Here is an 8,527-nt window from a genome sequence, read left to right as displayed (position 1 = left end):
ATCACCACTTGCTTGTGGCTTACATACTTTCTCCTTGTCTGTGCCTATCTGGTGCTCATCCTGGTGTCTGTGTGACACATGCACTTGTGCTAGTGAGTGTTAATGCTTGCTCAAGCATCATCTGATGCTTGCAGTGAGCCATTGGGTCACTGGCAAGATATTTGTGCTTGGTTTTCTGTCTGTTTCATTTATCTATAATTCCTTGCTTGGCTAAATAGATAAATGATGTGAACTTTGTATTAGTAATGATCATCTTACAATTTAAGAAGATTGAGCTAGAGGGATGCCAATCATTTATTGGGAACCCTAGCTTCATTTGAACCCTTCTGGGTAATGATATTCTGCTTTGGTGACTTTCTTGTGTGGCTAGGTAGTTGTTGTGACCCTAGCAGGCTGTGTCTGCTAGTTATGGTTGCTCCTACCCCTGTTGGATGCTTCTATGCACTAATCCTGGTAGTCTTTCATAGGCTGCTAGGTTATTTGATGTTGAAATCATATTGGACAGATAACTGTCCAATAATCTGATGGCTTAACTGGTTGTGTGTTGCTAGGTGAATCTGGGTAACTAGATAGGAATTAGTTCATTGCTGGATTTACCTGGTTAAGTCACTTTTAATTCCATTGGCTTGATCAGTGTTCCCTTGGATCCATTCTTGATGGTTGTACCCTTATTTTGCCTGCATCACATGGCTGGTAGCCAAATGATGATACAAACAGGGTTCTCACACCCTTTTTGTTGTGTGTGATTGATGCATATGCTTATTTATGAGCAGGGTAGATGCTTGCTCATGATTCTTGTGTATACCTCTCTCCAGCTCCAAGAATTGGGGTTGGTGTAGAGGATTAGCTGCTGTGTTGATCTTATGCTTGCCCTGCTCCTCCTTGCAAGCTGGTGGTGCTTGATTTGATTCTGTGGTGTTATTGAGCAGGTTGAACAGTAAAGCTGTTCTTCCTGTTCTTGTGTTCTTGGTTTGCTGGTGACTTACCCAGTGCAGCCTGTCGATGGGTTGCTGGTTCTGGCAGTGGAAAAGGTTTTATATGCACCTTGCTTTGCTCTCCTGGTCGACAACAAGGCCTGGCCACCCTCAGTGACTCACTGACCTGTGTGTGTGTGGTGTGCTGCATGCACAGTGCCTTGTGAGCTACTAGACTGTGTGTGTACCAGTACTTGGTATCTGGCTTGGTCCTTGGCTGTGAGATGATTAGCTCGGCAGAGCTGATCCATATCTGCTCAAGTTCACTTTTCTTCTAACCTGCCAAGTGGCAATGCCACTTGGCATAATCCTTTGCTTTGTTGTGTTTGTGTGCAGGGTTTCAGCAAATGATCAGGATGATTCAGAAGATCACCAAGTCCAAGATCAATTGAAGATGATCTTGTAGTATTTAGGATAGAATCTATCCTTGTACCTTTCTTTTTATTTTCCTTTCCAATTTTCCCAATTTGTGTAAGGTGATGTAATATATCATATATCAATTCTGGATATTGTAATTGACAATGTATTATGTGTGATTATCAATAAAGCTCCCATTTTCCTTAATGAGCTTTATATAATTGTTGTATTACTTATAATCTTGATTAATGATAATTGTTTATTAAATTATCTCAAGTTTGAATTATGTGATAACCATTTGATGTTTGAATTTGAAATTCAAATTCAAATTTGGTTTGAATTCAATCATACAACTTAATTTAGAATTCAATCATGCAACTTAAGATTGTGATGCATCTTCTCTTCTCTCTTCTCAAAATCCTAATCTAGTTAAGTAAGAACAAGTTCATCGCACTCTCGAAACCCTAACCCTGTAAGGTGTCGAGAGAGAAACCTGTTCCCCTTCGATGTAGTTTTGTTTTAAAAGCACGAAATTTCCCCGTAATTTACAATGCAATGCACATCCCTTTCTAAAATCTACCCCTCGATCGTCTCTAAACCTGGGACATTACAGCCTTTCCCCCTTAAAGAAAACTTCGTCCCGAAGTTGTGGTTGTAATACCTGAAGAGTTCGGGGTATGTTTTCCTCAGGTATTCCTCCTTTTCCCAGGTGGCTTCCCTCTCGGGATGATGCTTCCATTGTATCTTGCAGTACTTTATAGCTCTATTCCTGAGTTGTTCCCAGTTCTCCTCGAGAATCTTCGCTGGCTTCTCGATGTAAGTCAAATCTGGTTGTAACTCGAGCTCTTCATGTGATACTGGCTCATTTGGGGTCTTTAAACATTTTCTGAGTTGCGACACATGGAATACGTTGTGAACTTGAGATAACCTTCCCGGTAGTTCCAATTCAAAGGCTAACCCTCGGTTTTGACTCAGAATCTTAAAAGGTCTGATGTATCTAGGGCTTAACTTTCCCTTTACTCCAAATCTCTGAAGTCCTTTCATCGGGCTTACCTTGAGATATACCATGTCTCCCACTTGTGGCTCCCATGTTCTTCTCTTCTGATCGGCATAACTCTTTTGCCGACTTTGAGCTATCTTCAACCTATCTCTTATGATGTCGATGATTTGTTGCTTTTCCTTGACATAATCAGGATTGAACTCTTTGCTTGCTCCAGCTTCATACCAGCAGATAGGTGATCTACACTTCCTTCCATACAGAGCTTCGAACGGTGCCATCTTGATGCTGCTTTGGTAGCTGTTATTGTATGAAAACTCTGCTAATGGCAAGTGTTCTTCCCATGATCCTCCAAAGTCTAGGGCACAAGCCCTAAGCATATCCTCTAGGCTTTGATTAGTTCTTTCTGTTTGTCCACCTGTCTGAGGATGATAGGCGGTACTATAATCCAACTTGGATCCTAAAGCTTCGTGTAGTTGCTTCCAGAATGCTGACATAAACGCGGATCCTCGATCCGACATGATCTTCTTGGGCACTCCATGTTTACTCACGATCTCTTTGATGTAAAGATCGATGATTTTCTCTCCTTTATCTTGCTGATTTACCGCTAAGAAGTATGCACTTTTCGTCAACCGGTCCACGATTACCCATATCATGTCCTTCTTTTTATTGGTCATGGGTAGTCCGGTGATGAAATCCATTCCTATCTCCTCCCATTTCCATTCTGGAATGGGTAAAGGTTGTAACTTTCCTGCCGGACTCTGGTGTTCAGCCTTCACTCTTTGGCAGGTATGGCATTCCGCCACGTATTGTGCTATTTCTCTCTTCATATTATTCCACCAGAATAACTCCTTGAGATCCATGTACATCTTGGTACTTCCCGGATGTATGGAGTATGGTGTTTGATGGGCTTCCCGGAGTATTACTTCCTTGATCTCAGCAATATCCGGAACGCAAATCCTCTTTTGAAACCATAGTGATCCTGATTCTCCTCGGTGAAATTCTGATGGTCTCCCCTCATCTATCCTTCTCATCTCCTCGACGATGAATGGATCGTCCAACTGACCCATCATTATCTCATTATTCAGGTTAACATTTAGCTCATCGGCTACTTGCAAAGCCGATAGTCCTTCATGAGCTTCCTTCTCCCAAAGTTGTATTTGAGCTTGGCTTATTTCCTTCCTCAATTCTGGTGATATCTCTTGTTCCACTCCTCCGGTGCTCTTCCTACTCAAGGCATCTGCTACAACATTGGCCTTTCCTGGAGTATAATTGATGGTCAAATCATAATCCTTGATCAGTTCAAGCCATCTTTTCTGCCTCATACTGAGTTCCTTCTGAGTGAAGAAGTATTTGAGACTCTTATGATCTGTATAGAGCTCACACTTGGCTCCATAGAGAAAATGTCTCCAAGTTTTGAGTGCAAATACAACTGCTGCTAATTCTAAGTCATGTGTTGGATAGTTCACTTCATGAGGTCTGAGTTGCCTTGATCCATAAGATATTACCTTCCGATCTTGCATGAGTACGCAACCCAATCCATGCTTGGATGCGTCACAGTACACGGTGTAATCCTTGCCAACTTCAGGAACTGCTAACACCGGTGCTGTGGTGAGTTTCTCCTTCAGAGTTTGAAAACTCTTCTCACACTCCTCCGACCACACAAATGGTGTGTTCTTTCTTAACAGCTTCGTCATTGGTCCTGCTATCTTGGAGAATCCTTCAATGAATCTCCGATAATATCCTGCCATTCCTAGGAATCCTCGGATTTCCTTGACAGTCTTGGGTGCTTCCCATTCTAGAACTGCTGCTACCTTGCTCGGGTTAACAGCTATTCCATCTTTGCTAATGACATGACCAAGAAATTCCACTTGATCTAGCCAAAATTCACACTTGCTGAATTTGGCATAGAGTTGATGTTCTCTTAGTGTTTGCAACACTAACCTCAGATGTTCAGCATGTTTGGCTTTGTCTTTGGAATAGATCAAGATATCATCAATGAATACGATGACAAACTTGTCTAGATATGGCATGAAAATCTTATTCATAAGATTCATGAAAATTGCTGGGGCATTGGTTAATCCAAAAGGCACTACAAGGTATTCATGATGTCCATACCTTGAAACAAAGGCAGTTTTCAGAACGTCTTCCTTCTTGATCTTTATCTGGTGATAACCGGATCTTAGATCAATTTTGGAAAAGACTCCCGCGCCTCTAACTTGATCAAATAGATCTTGTATTCTTGGAAGTGGATACTTGTTCTTGATTGTAACGTTGTTCAAATTCCTGTAATCTCCGCACATCCTTCTACCACCATCTCTTTTATCCACGAAGATCACAGGTGATCCCCATGGTGAAACACTCTCTTGTATGAATCCTTTCTGTTCCAAGTCATCCAATTGCTCCTTTAGTTCTTTCAACTCCTTGGGCCCCATCTTATATGGTGCTTTAGCAATCGGAGCGGTTCCTGGAATTAGGTTGATAGTGAATTCTACCTCCCTATCTGGTGGCATTCCAGGTAATTCCTTAGGAAACACATCCTGGAATTCATTTACTACAGGTATATCTTCCAACTTCACCTCCTTCATGCTGTTCAGCTGTAGCTCGACTTCGATCTGTGTATGCTTGTCTCCTTGGTAGATCATTCTACTTCCATCGGGGCTTTTCAAAGACACTGTCTTGTTCACACAGTCGATCAGTGCTCCGTTAGCTTCTAACCAGTTCATACCAAGAATGACATCAATGTCCTTCATTGGTAAAATGAACAGGTCTGCGTCAAACGCGCACTTATTGATCATGATGACTTGTTTTTGTTTGGTATGGGTTACTACTATCGTTCCCCCCGCGGAAAGTATAGTTATGGGTGTTTCTAACTTAGTGCAACTAATCCCATGTTTGATGATGAATTGCTGAGAAATGAATGATGTAGTTGCACCAGTATCAAAAAGTACTTTGCCAGGATGAGTGAGTATCTGGAGCGTACCTATCACTGCCTGATCGGAGTTGACCACCTCCTCCAGACTAGTGCAGTTCAGCTTGCCGAAGGGTTTCTTGTTCTTCTAGTTCCCTCCGGTGTTTCCTCCTCGGCTTCCTCCACCTCCTGACTGACCTCCTCCAGTATTTCTCCTGGGGCAGTCCTTCAGCATGTGCCCCTCCTGGCGACAACCAAAGCATATGATCCTTGGCTTCTTGCAATCCTTGGCAAAATGTCCTGTGAGTCCACAGCTTCGGCAAACCGCTTGATTTGCAGTCTGGAATGCTTGGTTCCTCCTGCTATTGTAGTAGTAGTAGTTGTTGTTGTTGTTGTACCTTGGCTTGAAACTCAAGCTGGTATTGGGCTTGTTACTGACAAACCTTTTAGGCTCAAACCTGGCCTTTTTCCTCTTCTCTTCCCGCAGTTGCTTGAAATCATCTTCAAGAGTGATGGCTGCATCCACCAACTCTTGGAACTCAGTTGCTCTCATCATTCGGAGCTGTACCTTGTACTGGGGACTTAACCCCTCAAGAACCTCTTCTTTTTCTTGTCCTCGGTGTTGACTTCTTCAACAGCGTACCGGGACAGCTTTGAGAATTCCCTGACATAGGTCAGGATGGCCTTATCCTTCTGCTCGAGACTTTCAAATTCTCGACGCTTCAGTTCCACAATACTTTCAGGGACATTGGATTCCCTGAACTTCCTTGCAAACTCCTCCCAGGTGAATACTTTTCCAGCCGGATAAACGGCTACGATGTTGTCCCACCATGATGCGGCAGGTCCACACAACAAGTGTGTAGCGTAACGTACCTTCTCCAGGTCGTTGCAACCAACAGTGTTGAGCTTTCGCTCAGTGTCCATAAGCCAATCTTCCGCGTCCATTGGCTCGGGCGCGTATGCGAAAGATATAGGCTTGGTGTTCTGGAAGTCTGATAAGGTGACTCCCTGATTCTCGGGTCTCTCTACCCAGTTCTGTTGCAGCAGCTTCTGCTACTCCAACGTTATACGTTGTCTCTCTTCCATCATGTACTGGACAAAATTCTGCTGCGTCATGGGTGGTGGTGGTGGTGGAAACTGATTCCTGGCTGCTTCATCAGCCTCTTCCTTCTGTTTCGCCTCGCGCTCCATGCGCTGTGCTTCCGTCTCCTCTCCTACCGGTCCCGACATAACCCCCTAGTTCTGCAACACAAGATGATACTCATAATTACTCCATGCGCAAGTTTTCTGAGCTCAACTTTGTGCACAGAACTAGTCACGCAATGGAAATCAAGAAGCAAATCCAAATCATACAAAACATATACCATGTATATACATACTTAAGTGGTCTTATTACAATACTCAGTGACGTTGTGAGTATGCAAACTCACTTATTGAAGTATATGTACAAATTTCTACAAATATTACATATTATAATACACGTGGTACTTCACTCCCGGTACATCCCAGGCTTCCATCCGGTCGAACGTGTCGTTCTCCTGACAGAACCTGGAACATAAGGTCTCCCCGTCGGCTGGTAGTCAGAATCAGATGATGATCCTAGGGAGAAATCAGTGTTCACGAACTGGTAATTCAGTGCATCATAGTCCACCCATCGGGTGTACTCCCCTGTGGCTCCACCATAGATGTTTCCAACATTCGTATCCGACTCAACCTGTGTAGGATACCCTCCATCTTCTTTTCCATTACACGGATAACTCTGGTGTTGGGTCGTGGCATCCTCATTCATCTCTCCGTCATAATACACTGAAGTACTATGAGTTCTAGTATCAGATCCTGTAACAGCCCAAATTTCAATAAAAAGAAAGTTAGAGAATTCCAGAAAGCAAAATTTCAAACCAGCAAAAACTTTTTAATTTGCATATAGCACCATGCATAGGACTTGTGCATTTGATTGATATGCCATGATGATTGTTGTTACTTGTCTTTGATATTCCCTAAAACCCTAATGTGATTATATTAAGATCACCAACCAAATAAATCAAAGAGGAAGAAAATCCATTAAATGAAAAACCCTAAAAACCCTCACATATGCCCTATGGCATTTTTATAAATTTTGACCCTAGACCTATTTGGTCTTCACCATTAGTTGAATAATGTTATTAAACACTTATTACAACTTTTGGAATCAAAGAATCACAATTCAAATGAAATTCAAACACAAAACTAGCTCACATATGATAATGGTCAAAAGTGACAATTATAGTCTGATCACTACTTTGAGCCATTGCCATTCAATTTTCTTAAACCAAATCTTGCTAACTCTTTGCACCATTTCAAAGTCAACATCAAGGTGAACAACTTTTGTAAAGATCACCATGCCAAAATCATCTTGGATCATGAGCCATGCTCATCCAAAGTCCCAACTTTTTAACATATGGAACATTCTCCACTTAGCCAATTTTTGCAAATTATTAAATTCTAAATTTCCACCACCACCTCAAATCACCTCTGGTCAAATACAACTTATCTCAACACTCACATTTCAAAAAGATTCACCATTTGAATTATTTCAAATTTGGATATTTTTGCAAATTACAAAATCGGGCACTATTTGCAACTAATGTAAATAGTGATCTACACAACCTAATCTACTCCAAATACAATCTACATGGTCCCCTGGTCCCCTTAAACCAAATTAATGTCAAATAGCATGCTAGGGAGAGAGAGGGCAAGCTAGGGAATGGCCATGCCGGCCATGCCACACACGTCGAGCTCTCCCCTCCCTTTCTTCTTCCCTGGCCGTGGCCACCTTGCCAAACCGCACCAGCACACCACCCTAGCTCCGCCTACACTCGCCGTTGTCGAGGAGGACGACGAAACACGCCGGACGACGCGTGCCCAGAGCGCGCTCCCATGCCGATGACGTCGCGCATGGACATGCGCGCGGACGTCATAGTACACGCGCCGCGCCGCCACCTCGCTCTCGCCCTGGACCCGCTCTCGACGCCTTGAGCATCACCACGACACCTGGACGCCGCCAGACACCCGCCAAACCACGACCCGCGCCCACCGCCGCCGGAGAAGGAGACCCTGCTCCGCCGCGGGCGCGACAGACCTGGAAGCAATGCGACACAACCAGGCCCTCCCCGACCAAGTTGTCGCCGCCATTCGCCTCGCCTGGACACGTAGAACACCGCTACACCCTCGCCTAGCTCGACCAGCCACCGGAAGCGCCGCGCCATGGTCGACCGCCACCCTGTCCCGCAGCACTCAAGCAACGCTATA

The sequence above is a fragment of the Lolium perenne genome, chromosome 4, assembly GCF_019359855.2.
Source record: "Lolium perenne isolate Kyuss_39 chromosome 4, Kyuss_2.0, whole genome shotgun sequence".
NCBI lineage: Eukaryota > Viridiplantae > Streptophyta > Magnoliopsida > Poales > Poaceae > Lolium > Lolium perenne.
The sequence above is the reverse complement of the archived record's forward strand: the minus strand, read 5'-3'. Positions refer to the sequence as shown.